Source organism: Pinus tabuliformis, chromosome J (genome assembly GCF_031772625.1).
Source record: "Pinus tabuliformis cultivar Carrire ecotype Pingquan chromosome J, CPIR1, whole genome shotgun sequence".
Classification (NCBI taxonomy): Eukaryota; Viridiplantae; Streptophyta; class Pinopsida; order Pinales; family Pinaceae; genus Pinus; species Pinus tabuliformis.
This window is the reverse complement of record NC_142295.1, coordinates 1195329536-1195345942: the sequence shown is the minus strand read 5'-3', so window position 1 is coordinate 1195345942 and position 16407 is coordinate 1195329536.

Below are 16407 nucleotides of genomic sequence, written 5' to 3'. Positions count from 1 at the left end.
ACATAATTTCAGGATTTCCATATCGAAACAAAAATAATCAAATGGGGAATGTCCAGACATGGGGATGTTAGAGCTGACATTTCCATTTGAAGACATTGCAAAAAAAATGAGATCGCAAAACCCTAGCTTGAGGAAATATTAGTTTTTGAATATTTATCACCCACATTTTTTGAACTCCAATCTCATAAATTCCCGTAGGCCTACTACTAAGCCTAACTACCCAGATTTTAGAATAACCAACAGCTAAAGGTGCAAAGACAAAACATTAAATATTTTATCAATAATGGTTGTTAGCCTCAATACAAAAACCTTAACCTTTTTTTTGGATGTTCTTTAACCACGCCTATTTCTAGAATCTGCAATCCACATAATTTCAGGATTTCAATATCAAAACAAAAATAATCAAATGGGGAATGTCGAGACATGGGGCAAAACCTTAACTTTTTTTTGGATGTTTTTTAACCACGCCTATTTCTAGAATCTACAATCGACATAATTTCAGGATTTCCATATCAAAACAAAAATAATCAAATGGGGAATGTCCAGACATGGGGATGTTAGAGTTGACATTTCCATTTTAAGACATTGCAAAAAGAAATGAGATTGCAAAACCCTAGCTTGAGGAAATATTAGTTTTTGAATATTTATCACCCACATTTTTGGAACTCCAATCTCATAAATTCCCGCAGGCCCACTACTAAGCCCAACTACCCAAATTTTAGAATAACCAATAGCTAAAGGTGCAAAGACAAAACATTAAATATTTGATCAATAACGGTTGTTAGCCTCAATACCAAAACCTTAACTTTTTTTGGATGTTTTTTAACCAGTCCTATTTATATTTTTATACTTGCCGAAAGCAGAGCATAATGTAATTAGTTTTTCAAACTCATCTTTAACTTTCAATTAATTATTTTAAATGAAAACATTTTTTCAAAAATTTCATAATAATTGTTAAATATTCAGATATTAAACTAAATATTTATTAATTATAAAAATAAATTTTAAATTTTAAATTTTATAAAAATTATATCCTAATTTTATGATTGATTAAGTACATTCCTATAACTAATTTTATAGTGTTTGAAATTCATTTATTAATAAATAAAAATATATTTAAAAATTTAAAATTAAGATTTATTCTCAAGCAGCAACCTGTTTCTTTATATAAATGAAATTAAATGAGTACGAGGAAACATTAATACTAATATGACCGAGGCAAGTGCTTTAGCTATATATGTCGTATGCATCTCAATTATCTTCTCTGGCTTATGTGTTTGATAACCATACAATTTCACATAAATCATGTTGTAGAGAAATTACTTTCTCAAGCTACTCTCATACTTTCACATCACACGATAACAGAAGATGTGACATCTCATGTAGTGCCAAACGTAATGAAACAAAGTCTCATCCCTGATCATGTTCTTTGGTTAAACTCGTGAGGCTCTTTTTGTCTGTTAGACTCATCGGGTGGATTTATTATATTTTAAAAGAAGTTTAAAGGTATAATTTCTATGTTAGACCCATGGGTGGATTTATTATATTTTAAAAGAAGTTTAAAGGTATAATTAATGAATGAAGTTTTTATGAAAAAATTATGTGGGTGGGTTGGTTGTGGCATGTTGTTTAGGTTTAGATTTAATTATGTTGATTAATTTTTATGATTTGTTAAATATATAATTATTAACACAACTACATTAATAAATGTGGTTAATATCTATCATAATTATATTAATAAATGTGGTTGATATAGGATACAATTATATTAATAAATGTGATTGATATATGTAATAAGTATATAGATAAATCTTTCATTAATAAATATAAACTCAACAACCAAAACCCTCATCTTAATCATTAATAACTAAACTTTAATTTTTAAAAATTTCAAATTTTTTTGGGACAGCTATAGAAATTTCAAATTTCAAATCATTCGTAGAGAATCGGTTGTCTATCTAACTACCAACCCTAGGACCAATCCAAACAGCAGTAACAACTCTCAAAATGAGGATAGTGGGAAAAATGTTTTCCAAATAGGGAGACATGTACAAGAATCTATGTGATATTAATAATCAGGTTCTTATGTTTTTTATTTATTTAATAAGTGGTTGGATATTATATTTTTTTAATAACCAGATTCTTATGTTTTTTATTACTTAATAAATTGTTTGGAATTATAGTTTTTTAATAATCAGATTCTTATGTTTTTTTATTTATTTAATAAATGGTTGGAGATTATATTTTTTTAAATAACGTTTGTGTGGCATGAAGAGTAACACAATCGTTGAAACGCCACGGATCTCTCCAAAAATCCATCTATCGATCTCTCCAAAAATCATGACACTAACGATTATAATTGAAGTAATTGAGAAGCTCTTTGATTGTAAGTTATTGGAAAAAAACCCATCTATCCGCTAAGTCACGACACTAACGACTATAATTGAAGTAATTGAGAAGCTCTATGATGGTATGTTATTGGAAGAAAACTTCTTTGATTGTAACATGGATTTGATGCGAAGTGAGAAGCTCTATGATGGTATGTTATTGGAAGAAAACTTCTTTGATTGTAACTTTGATTTGATGGGAAGGGTAGTAAGACATATATTTTACTAATTTTTTTGATTTTGAATTTTTGATTTTTTAAGAGGAAATACATGTTTTTAACCATTAAGCCCACTCAAATTATATATAGTAAAATTATAATAAATTAATAATTACATTTAAGAATTCATTTTTATATTAGTTTTCTAAAGTTTTTTTTGTTTAATTTATTAACTATTTAATGTTAATTTTAATTAATTTATTATTATTTTAATGTTCTATTTTCCTAATCGTTTTGCATTTCTACACTATATAATTGTCATCAACACTTTCTTCCAAATTTTGATGATGAACTTACCTAGTGGTTCTAAACACTATATAATTGTGATCAACACTTTCTTCCAAATTTTGATGATGAACTTACCTAGTGGTTCTAAACGTGTAGAAGCAAAATTGAGATGTGATTTTATGGAAGTATGAGTATAGATCCGTCTTTACTTTAGATCAAGCGTCGAGAGAGATCAAGTATCTTTTCACTTTATCTTAGTTTGCATATCAAGATATTTGATCCATCTCGTCCATCAGTAAATCCAAAGTAAAGATAGATCTATGTTGGTATAATTCTCCCTTTAAATAGGCTACATTCCCTGTGAATACCATGGGTCAATAGCATTGGTTCTTAATACCACGTGTCATCTTTATTTTTATTAATATTAATATTAGGGTTAATAATGTTTTTTTTACATGGTATTAATAATAATTTGGCCTATGGTATTTGGCCCATCGGCTTCACCTAAATAAAACCTTTTTTTAGTGTTTGTAAATATAAAGGTTTTATTTATTTACCATACCTCTAGTTTATTTATATATTTATTTATTTACAATACCTCTTTTATAAATATGGTATTTGGCCCATGGTATTTAGCCCATGGTATTAAAATGGTATTTGTCTCATAGGCTTCATCTAAATAAAACATTTTTATTGAGTATTCTTAAATAGAGGTTTATGGAGTAAATATAAAAGGAGGTCTTATTTATTTACCATACATCTAGTTTATTTATATTTTTATTTATTTACTATGCCTTTGGAGTAAGTACAAAAAGATGTTTTATTTATTTACCATACCTCTAGTATATTTATATTTTTATTTATTTACCATACCTATTTTTTGAGTGTTCATAAACCTCTTTAAATTTTAAATTTATATTGTGTTTGTACATAATAACAATTAGATTGATTTTTAAAGAGGGCCGACATTACATTAAAAATGTTAAATGTTAAATATTACATGTTAACTATTTACGTTTGCATTTGCATTTGCATTTACATTTACATTTACATTTACATGTTTTCTTGAGATCTACTCCCATAGTGGTCTCTATCTTAACATTATGAATCACAGAAATTTGCATTCTGAAATTTTAATCATTATCAATATATGTATATATATATGAGAGATTTTTCCATTAATAAGCGTCATAAACATCATTTTTCAAATAAAATATACTTTATTTTTAATATTGTAAAACAAAAAAATTTATAAAATTAGGAATAGCTAACTTGATTTTTTTATAATTAAAAAAAAAAAAAACACTTAATTTATTAATATATTTATTATTCTTAAAAATAATAAACAATTTAATTAATATAATATATATTTGAATGAGGGGTTTGGAACTGATAATTTTTCATGATATAGTGCCTTAATAGAACACTTTATTGTTTATTTTATGCCATGAACATGTAAAAGTGATATTAATAAAATCATAAACTAAAATATATATTCAACGCAAAAGTTACTCAAATCACCACCCACTGGATTTTTTTTTTAACACCTCCTCATATTCTTTAGAAGAGCCATTAATAAAACCACAATGAAAATACTAAATTCAAATGTTCAGCGCAAAGGGTACACAAATCACTACCCACTTCTCTATCATGTTACTAATATTTATCGATATCCGCAATGTTACATGATGTTGAATATTGTTTGAATGTTGCATGAAGGTATTGAATGAGAGTAAATATATATTGAGTCTGTCTATCGAGGTGGAGGGACAGTTAAAAATGTTGGAATTTGGTTAAAAAAGTTTTAATTTTTTTTATAAAAGTAGTATTTGAATCATGTTTTTGATGATGGAAATGGATTCAACACCATAAAAAATATCCAGGACACTTTATATTTTGAAGTTTAACAACTATAATTTGGATTTACAAAAATCCTTACCAAATTTTCTTTAAATATAACCAAAATTTTCATGACTTTGCCAAATTTTCTTTAAATATAACCAAAATTTTCATGACTTTCCAAACAATTTCTCGGATTAATTAGATGAATATCTAATTTCAAACGACAATAAATGGTTTATAACACAGAAATGATATACCCCTCTCCAGAGGTGTGATGTCAGTGATGGGACAAAAGATAAATGTACACAGAGCACAGAGGTATGATGTCAATGATGGGAGTCTTAGAAAAAACGTGAAATTCTCAAGTGGCTCTGCAAGGGCTTTGCGGTAGTGTGTCTGCAGCACTTTCGAAAGGCTCACAAGCAATGCCGCATACTTGCTGTGTCAGTTCACAGTCCAAGCCACTGACGATGACGGTTTGCAAAATATTTAAGGGTAGTTGTTGTTTAAATGTAATATGTTCGAGTTTTTTTATATAATATTTTTTTTATTCAATTGGTTCGTTTTAATGGTTTTTTTTTCTAGTTCAAAGTAGGGATTTTTTTTTTAAATTAAAATTATATATATATATATATATATATATATATAAAATTAAAAACATGTTTTAAGTAACAAAAAATTATAATTTAACTAGAAAATATTTTTTCTAAAACAAATCAAAAAATTTAAAACATATAGTATGTTAAGATACTTCATGGTGAAAATATCATTTGTATGTGCAAAAATTCAGCGATCCTAAGGATCATGGAAAATTTTAAAAATAGAAATTTATTTTAAACTTTAGAAACTTTGGCGAATATTACTAATTTCTAATATGCAAACTGTAAAACACTTGGCCATATTTTTGTAATGATTTTACATAGTCTCCATAAAATTTTAGCAATTTTTAAGCTAAAATATTTTTATGTTATAAAATTCTGGTAAATCATTTTCAGAAAAAATAAAAATTCACTAATTTTGTTAAGCCATAAAAAATTAACCCATATACAAATATTAACCCTTAAAATTTTCCTTCTCAAATTTAATATAATAAATAAAAAATCTTTAAACCCCTCTACAAAAACAACGTAAAGTATATCCAATTTCCAAGTTTATTTCATATGTACTTTTAATCCTTGACTGCAGCCCTCTTCTCGTCTAACGGTCGATTTTTGTTTAGTAACCGTTACTAATGATTATGTTCTTAAATTATATAATGAAAATAATTGTTTTGTATTGGATTCCATGTCCGACAACTTGCGCGACCTACACGATATCATCCTCCTCCACAGGTGCTTACTCATACTTTCTTTCAATGGCTGGTTATATGAATGAGTTTTCTCTTCAGAAGCCCGAAGACAGAAAGATAGCTCATAAGAATCGATGGTCTTTTATGAATAAGTTTTTAAATAAAACCAGAAATGAAGATGTTCTCTATGATGAAAAAGTATTAGTACAAGAATTTGAACCACAGCCTAACTGGACATTGCCAGAGATTGATATTGATAAGCTCTATAAAATGCCTGTTTTCCAGTTTCGAGCTGCTCAGTTATTTAGACTTACATCTGTGAATATTCCTATTTCCACTGGCCAGTCTGTATATCAAATCCCACTAATACAGCCAGAAGATATCAAATGGGGTTTAGAAAATGGTTATAGATATATCCATATCAGTATCATACAATTTGGAATTAATCCTCTAGTCTGTCCTGGTCTAAATACTTCATGCTTAACATGTGTCCTTGATACAAGAATGAATAACTTCGATGACGCTTTATTGGGAGGATTCCAAAGTCCCCTCAATAATGGCCCTGTTTGGTCATCAGTTATCCCTAGGTATCAAATTTCATTGACAGACCCTTATATCAATGAATTCTTGAATGCTTATATTCAGTTTTATGGTTTTAATGTTGCCCCACAGTCACAGATCGCTCAGCTCCATGCTTCTACATGCCTGAGATTTGTCTCCACCTCCATGCCTCCTCTGAATCCAAAATTAACTGGTAGAGCTTTAAAAGAAGGTGTTATTGTTGGCCCTGGTAACACTGCTCCCCTACAGATTGGTTTTGCAGAATGCACTCTTCCAGATGAATGGAATAGTACTTATATTCCACTTTCACAGAAATATCCTCAACTGCAAACCTCTAAAGTTCCTCCGAAATTGTCTCTCATCCATCATCCTGACGGATCCACTGGTCTTAAATTTACCACTCCTTCACTTACTAGATCTATGTCATCCTTCCCTAGATCTACAATCTTGGGTGGTAGGAATCCACAGATACCCCCTGTTCCCAGAAATTTATCATCAAGACATTCTGCTCCAAGAGAGGATCATAGAAAATCCACCTCTCAGCTACCTCATGATTGTCAGTTCTGTGTTCCATCTTCATCTTCTACATTCCAGACTGATGAATCCCCTAGCTCTGAAGTCTTTATACCTGATATCAAAAGTTTCTCACTTCCTAGAGCTCAGTCAGAAGTTACTGCAAAAATACCAGAAAGATATTTAGAATCTGGAAATTCTAGAAGGACATTTAGCAATGGAACGAAGAAAGCAGATTTCCAATGGTTATCTATGAGAGCAACTTCTGATCCAGATCAAAATGAAAATGAAAAACTCCATAATTATACAAACTACCAAATAGTTTGTATGCTTCAGAATATTGATGATATAGCCCGAGATGTTTTAGAAATTAAAGAGCACATCAAAAAGATGCATACTGGTTATATTGAGACATTGGGAATCCAAGATGCACACACACAAAAGTTAAATAATATTCAGTCAAACATGGGTATCATCTCCAAGTCTTTGGAACATCTTACAAATGCACTCCCCACTCCTGCTTCTCCACCTCATTATAGAGAAGTAGATGTTTTAAGTTCAAAGCTGAAATTCTCCTCCAATTCTGATGAATCAAAGCAGATCTGTTTTAAAGGGATAGAGAATATAGATAAAGCCAGACTTGAGAAGATCAAGAAAGGAATCAATCTAGCTAGAGAAAAGATAGAGTTGATGAAGAATAGACTAGCTGATCTTCCTTCTGTTGAAAGTCTAAGACTACCAAAGAACTATGTTAGCCTTAGTTCTTTGATGAAACAAAATGGCCAACCATCTGCTCCTTCAATAATGGCCATGTCAGGAATAACTGGTGAGCAAACACAAGGTGAATCAAGTTCTAAAAGAGACAGAAGTGATTCATTTTTCCATTCCAACAAAGGGAGAAACGGTGCCGGTAATACCAATGCACATGAAGCATCAGCATCCAGCCCGTTCAGCGGATATACTGAAAATCTGCAATCTGTACCTATAAGGCTAGACAATACTGCTTCCAGAGGATATGGAAATTCATTGTTAGTAAATATTGATTGTCTTGATTATAATGAAGTAATTGCTGTTTTGCATAATGTCCATGCTTGGGCATTACAGAGGAAAGCTGAAGCCAAAGTGTCATGGTCTGATGTAGTTACTCAGATTGTATGGTCTTTTACTGGCATACTAAAGCAATGGTGGGAAAGGCTTGCAGAGGAAGAGAAAGATCAAATAGTTGAACATAGTACTGATCCATTAAGAGCACTTTTTGAAGCTTTAAAACATGAATTTGTTGGATTAGTCCCTGAAGATTCAGCCCATCATTCACAACTATTTCTCTCCCAGAAATTATGCGACATTGATTACTTGCAAGAGTATTTTTGTGTTATGCAAAAACTTCTGTATCAGGCTAGTGATCCACATAATGTTGCCTATCTGAGATATTACATCCAGTCTATGCCTGGAAAAATTCCTGATCTAATTAACCAGTACATAGCAGATCATAAAGTAAATTTGGAAGGACAATCATTTGCAGCTATTCACCAATTGATTGTCACAATATTGCAGAAAGAATGTGCAGAGAGCAAAGCCAAGAAGAATTTTTCAAAACAGATGCACTTTAGCACAAAGCTTTGCAATAATTTCAAAGAAACCTATAATTTTGGTTGTCACAAGAAAAGTGAAAGAAAGGTTTCTAAAAAGGCAAAGTTTGATAACTCTTGCTCCTGCAAGGCTGATAAATACTTTCCTAAAAAGAAAAAATACTTTCCTTCCAAAAGATCATTTAAAGGACGAAGGGTAGTATTTAGGAAAAGAGCAAAACCTTCTAAAAAAGGTGTGTGTTTTATTTGTGGTAAAGAAGGTCATTATGCTAACACTTGCAGAGAAAGAAAGGATAAAAAACAAATGAAGATAATGAATATCTTTTCTACAATACATGATCCACAAGATTGGGATCTCATATCCCACTCTGATGGAGAATATTTTGAAGTTTCAAGTTCTTCTTCAGAATCTTCGGATAGTGAAATTCCTGAAATTAGGAAATTAACAATTGATTCAGAATCATCTGATTCTGATGAAACATTCATTCCTGATATTAAAATGTTTAGTTTGAATTCCTCAGGAGAGATACAAGCAAAGATTGCAGCAGTCAAAGCTGATCTAGCACAGTTAGATCCAATTCAGTTTACGGCAAGAAGAAGATTGACTGAAAAACTTGAAAATCTTGAGAAACAACTGCCATCCAAAAGGAAAGAAAGATTTTCAGAGGAAGAAATAGATGATGATGACTTCATCGAAAAAGAGTTCGATTCAATGTTCAGACCTTTCCAGATTTCAGTATCTCCAGGTATGAATCAAATTGATGCTCTTAAAAAGAAGATCACAGATTTGGAATCTTCAATTCACCATACAAGGTCAGAAATGATACCGTTGTCTTCCAAGCTTCAAATACTTATTTCTGATTATGATGATTGTAATTCCAAATTAACCAGCCTACTGATGAAAAATGTGCCAGTTATTGAAGAAATATCCCCAAAGAAAAATGTTGAGCTTTTTAATGTTATGGGCATCGGAGATAGAGTAGTTATTCCAATAAGAATTAAAGTCCCTAGCATTAAACCGTATACTTTGGATGCTCAAATAGATTCTGGTGCTATGAGTAGTTGCTGCAAATATAAAGCTATTCCTCATTATTATTGGCAGCCTACTAAACTCCAATTCAGGGCTATCACTGGTGATTTAATGGAAATAAGTCACATAGCTCCTGAATTTCCTATTTTCTTGAATGATGTCCAAGTTTTTGTCACTTTGTATAGTTTTGATACTGGTGCTGATGTTCTGTTAGGACAAGATTTTCTGAAGAAATATTTGCCAGTCACTTTTGGACAAGATTATGTTATATTCTCCACCACTGCTGGTCCTATCACAGTCCCTGCTTCTAGTGACTATAAAATTAATGTGCAACCTGAAGATCAGGATCCTCTCCAGTATAGTCTGCAAGATCTGACCAAGATTAATAAGATCGTAAAAAATGCAGAGTTACATGGTCCCAAAACTTTACAGCAAATTTCTGATAAACTTCGTGCAGATTGTACTTCAAGTAGGCCAGATGCCTTTTGGGCAAGAGAAAAGTATTTTGTTGCACTACCTTACCGAGAAGGATATATTCCTAGGCCACAAAAAGCCAGTGCAAATCATATGCGTCCAAAAGAGAAAGAATTATGCAAAGCAGAAATTGAACAATTGCTAGAACAAAAGCTTATTGAATCTTGCAAGAGCCCTTGGGCCTGCCCGGCTTTTTATGTCAATAAGCATAGTGAGCAGAAAAGAGGCAAGAAAAGGCTTCTGATTAATTATAAGGCTTTGAATGATGCTCTTCTTCCTATTCGATATCCTCTGCCTAACAAAGAATTGTTACTTGCCAAGATTGCTAATGTTAATGTGTTTAGCAAGTTTGATCTTAAAAGTGGATTTTGGCAGATTGGTATTATTCCTGATGACAGGTATAAAACAGCCTTCACTGTTCCTCATGGCCAATATCAATGGACTGTGATGCCCTTTGGTTTGAAAAATGCTCCATCTGAATTCCAAAAAAGGATGGAAGATATTTTTGGTGGGGTAGAGTACATTATTGTATATATTGATGATTTGCTTGTATTTAGCAGAGATGTAAATATGCACAAGATTCATTTAGAACAATTCTACCAACTTGTATATAAGCATGGATTAGTACTTTCAGATTCAGAAGAGAAGTTTCAGATTGGAAAAGTCAAGATTGATTACTTGGGTTTACACATAGAAAAAGGACATGTAGAACTTCAGCCACATGTGCTAATCCATCTATTAAAGTTTCCTGATATAATTGCCGATGTAAAGACCCTGCAGAGATTTCTTGGATGTCTGAATTATATAAGAAAATTTTATGCTAAACAATCAGAGGATACAAATATACTGCAGAACAGACTAAAGAAGAAAGGTGTCAGATGGACAGATGAAATGACAACAGCAGTAATTAGTATTAAGAGTAAGCTTAATGATTTGCCAAAACTCAAGCTTCCTGATACTAATCTTCCTTTTATACTTGAAACAGATGCTTCTTATCACACTTGGGCTGCAGTTTTGCTACAAAAGCATGGAAGAAAAGAATTGGTTTGTGCCTATTCCTCAGGATCTTTTAATGATACAGAGAAAAAATATCCTTCTTCTCATAAAGAAATACTTGCAGTAAAGAGAGGAATAAAAAGATTTCGCTTGTTCTTGAAAAGTGTTAAATTTATTGTCAGAACAGATCTAAACCATATGAAACAGATGTTGGCAAACAAAAGATTGTTAGAAGAAGGTAGTACCAGAGTACTAAGATGGGCACTATGGCTAGAAGGTTTTGATTTTGATATTGTCTACAAATCTGGTGCAGAAAATTATCTTGCTGACATGCTTACCAGAGAGGGTGCTCAAGAAGCCAAGGAGATCAAGATGTTCAGACCACTTAACCAGCACGAAGCTTCCACAAGTCAGTCCAGTCATGTCGAGTCTAAAAGAGTTAAGTATGTTACAGTCTGTAGTAACTGCCATTATGAGTTTTGTCTAGAATGTCTATCAAAACATGTCCGAGTCTTGCCATTATGCTTAAGACAAATCATTTTGCAAAAATGGTTTGATTTCGAGGAGTCTAGATGGTCATATACAAAAGAGTTACCATATAGGATTAGGCCATGGCGTGTTTATTATGCATTGTCTAGGGAACCAGATCCTGTTTATTTTGGGTGTATTCAAAATACTGACTGGACATGGTCAGACTACTTTTCCATTCACCAAAGAGCTAGGATACATGGTTCGGTTAAGGTCATATTTTATGCTAATGCTATAGATCCCTCTAACAATTGGTGGAGTCCATGGTTTAAGCTATTCATGTTTAGATATTTGCCTAGAGCTAAAAGCATTTTTGATAGGACTTTTGCTGAGTTTGTCAGAATCTTTCATTGGGAAATGCATGTAGCTGTCCAAAATGATTTCGTCTTAGAGTTTGAATTCATCCACAAACACACAATTGTCATTCCTAATGAAGAAGATGAGTCCTTTAAGCTTTCTGTCAGATTCAGAGGATTGATATCAGTGGACCCACATGACAGGCCAACATTCATGTTCACATTTCCATTCTTTTGTTGTACCAGAGATGTAGCACCATATTGGCTAGATGAATCTATCCCATACGACGTGCTGGCTCCAAACAATGAAGAACTAATTGAAGAATTAATAGAACAAGACCAAATCAGACTTGGCCATAATAACCCAGTTGTTCCAGATACTCATGCACATGATTATGAAGACAGGGCTAACAGCGACTGATTGAAAGGATCAATCAAATGAAATCCTTTCATATCCTGCTTTATTTGTACATATACTGCTCTTTGGTTTCCGTGGGATTTAGTCCGAATAAAATCTCCACTTTGTAATTACTTTATCTTGCTGTTCTTTTGTTTTCGTGGGATTTGGTCCGAATAAAATCTCCACTGTGTAATTACTTTTGTATAAGAGCCGACGTCCTACATTCCGGCCATCTTTTCACTTCAGAGATGTCATGATTCGGTCCCCATATGGCTTAGCCTCCAAGGGATGAGATAACAAGTGGTTGTCCCCACTTGCCTGAATATTTAGGACTATTCATTACTTTTGTACAAAGTTCTTTCGTGATTCGTGATAGACATCTTGCATGATGTTCAAACGAATCTTTTAAAGTTTCAAGTTCCCGGTAAAACCTTTCACCGGATGACCTGCTAGGATATTATAAATACTAGCATTGTAAGCTCATTAGGGGCATTGGAGTCTTGAGAGTTTGGAGAGAGTCTGAGTAGTGTTGTAGTCTGAGTAAAGTCTCCCTGCTCTGCATCTGCGAGAAGTTTTCTCAATCTGCTTGCATCACGGAGTTTAACTCTATAGTCTGTATTGTGAAGTTTGAGTTCTTTGAGTTTTAGACGAGACGAGATCTCCCTGCTCTGCATCTGCGAGAAGTTTTCTCGATCTGCTTGCATCACGGAGCGCTAGTCTCATATCTGGATTATGTAATTATCTGAAAAACAAATATATCTTGGCACATCTTTGCTGCATATCTGGTTCTTTGCACTTGGCACATCTTTGCTGCATATCTGGTTCTTTGCACTTGGCACATCTTTGCTGCATCTGGTTCTTTGCACTTGGCACATCTTTGCTGCATATCAAATGGGGTTTAGAAAATGGTTATAGATATATCCATATCGGTATCGTACAATTTGGAATTAATCCTCTAGTCCGTCCTGGTCTAAATACTTCATGCTTAACATGTGTCCTTGATACAAGAATGAATAACTTCGATGACTCTTTATTGGGAGGATTCCAAAGTCCCCTCAATAATGGCCCTGTTTGGTCATCAGTTATCCCTAGGTATCAAGTTTCATTGACAGACCCTTATATCAATGAATGATTGAATGCTTATATTCAGTTTTATGGTTTTAATGTTGCCCCACAGTCACAGATCGCTCAGCTCCATGCTTCTACATGCCTGAGATTTGTCTCCACCTCCATGCCTCCTCTGAATCCAAAATTAACTGGTAGAGCTTTAAAAGAAGGTGTTATTGTTGGCCCTGGTAACACTGCTCCCCTACAGATTGGTTTTGCAGAATGTACTCTTCCAGATGAATGGAATAGTACTTATATTCCACTTTCACAGAAATATCCTCAACTGCAAACCTCTAAATTTCCTCCGAAATTGTCTCTCATCCATCATCCTGACGGATCCACTGGTCTTAAATTTACCATTCCTTCACTTACTAGATCTATGTCATCCTTCCCTAGATCTACAATCTTGGGTGGTAGGAATCCACAGATACCCCCTGTTCCCAGAAATTTATCATCAAGACATTCTGCTCCAAGAGAGGATCATAGAAAATCCACCTCTCAGCTACCTGATGATTGTCAGTTCTGTGTTCCATCTTCATCTTCTACATTCCAGACTGATGAATCCCCTAGCTCTGAAGTCTTTATACCTGATATCAAAATTTTCTCACTTCCTAGAGCTCAGTCAGAAGTTACTGCAAAAATACCAGAAAGATATTTAGAATCTGGAAATTCTAGAAGGACATTTAGCAATGGAACGAAGAAAGCAGATTTCCAATGGTTATCTATGAGAGCAACTTCTGATCCAGATCAGAATGAAAATGAAAAACTCCATAATTATACAAACTACCAAATAGTTTGTATGCTTCAGAATATTGATGATATAGCCCGAGATGTTTTAGAAATTAAAGAGCACATCAAAAAGATGCATACTGGTTATATTGAGACATTGGGAATCCAAGATGCACACACACAAAAGTTAAATAATATTCAGTCAAACATGGGTATCATCTCCAAGTCTTTGGAACATCTTACAAATGCACTCCCCACTCCTGCTTCTCCACCTCATTATAGAGAAGTAGATGTTTTAAGTTCAAAGCTGAAATTCTCCTCCAATTCTGATGAATCAAAGCAGATCTTTTTTAAAGGGATAGAGAATATAGATAAAGCCAGACTTGAGAAGATCAAGAAAGGAATCAATCTAGCTAGAGAAAAGACAGAGTTGATGAAGAATAGACTAGCTGATCTTCCTTCTGTTGAAAGTCTAAGACTACCAAAGAACTATGTTAGCCTTAGTTCTTTGATGAAACAAAATGGCCAACCATCTGCTCCTTCAATAATGGCCATGTCAGGAATAACTGGTGAGAAAACACAAGGTGAATCAAGTTCTAAAAGAGACAGAAGTGATTCATTTTTCCATTCCAACAAAGGGAGAAAAGGTGCCGGTAATACCAATGCACATGAAGCATCAGCATCCAGCCCGTTCAGCAGATATACTGAAAATATGGAATCTGTACCTATAAGGCTAGACAATCCTGCTTCCAGAGGATATGGAAATTCATTGTTAGTAAATATTGATTGCCTTGATTATAATGAAGTAATTTCTGTTTTGCATAATGTCCATGCTTGGGCATTACAGAGGAAAGCTGAAGCCAAAGTGTCATGGTCTGATGTAGTTACTCAGATTGTATGGTCTTTTACTGGCATGCTAAAGCAATGGTGGGAAAGGCTTGCAGAGGAAGAGAAAGATCAAATAGTTGAACATAGTACTGATCCATTAAGAGCACTTTTTGAAGCTTTAAAACATGAATTTGTTGGATTAGTCCCTGAAGATTCAGCCCATCATTCACAGCTATTTCTCTCCCAGAAGTTATGCGACATTGATTACTTGCAAGAGTATTTTTGTGTTATGCAAAAACTTCTGTATCAGGCTAGTGATCCACATAATGTTGCCTAACTGAGATATTACATCCAGTCTATGCCTGGAAAAATTCCTGATCTAATTAACCAGTACATAGCAGATCATAAAGTAAATTTGGAAGGACAATCAGTTGCAGCTATTCACCAATTGATTGTCACAATATTGCAGAAAGAATGTGCAGAGAGCAAAGCCAAGAAGAATTTTTCAAAACAGATGCACTTTAGCACAAAGCTTTGCAATAATTTCAAAGAAACCTATAATTTTGGTTGTCACAAGAAAAGTGAAAGAAAGGTTTCTAAAAAGGCAAAGTTTGATAACTCTTGCTCCTGCAAGGCTGATAAATACTTTCCTAAAAAGAAAAAATACTTCCCTTCCAAAAGATCATTTAAAGGACGTAGGGTAGTATTTAGGAAAAGAGCAAAACCTTCTAAAACAGGTGTGTGTTTTATTTGTGGTAAAGAAGGTCATTATGCTAACACTTGCAGAGAAAGAAAGGATAAAAAACAAATGAAGATAATGAATATCTTTTCTACAATACATGATCCACAAGATTGGGATCTCATATCCCACTCTGATGGAGAATATTTTGAAGTTTCAAGTTCTTCTTCAGAATCTTCGGATAGTGAAATTCCTGAAATCAGGAAATTAACAATTGATTCAGAATCATCTGATTCTGATGAAACATTCATTCCTGATATTAAAATGTTTAGTTTGAATTCCTCATGAGAGATACAAGCAAAGATTGCAGCAGTCAAAGCTGATCTAGCACAGTTAGATCCAGTTCAGTTTACGGCAAGAAGAAGATTGATTGAAAAACTTGAAAATCTTGAGAAACAACTGCCATCCAAAAGGAAAGAAAGATTTTCAGAGGAAGAAATAGATGATGATGACTTCCTCGAAAAAGAGTTCGATTCAATGTTCAGACCTTTCCAGATTTCAGTATCTCCAGGTATGAATCAAATTGATGCTCTTAAAAAGGAGATCACAGATTTGGAATCTTCAATTCACCATACAAGGTCAGAAATGATACAGTTGTCTTCCAAGCTTCAAATACTTATTTCTGATTATGATGATTGTAATTCCAAATTAACC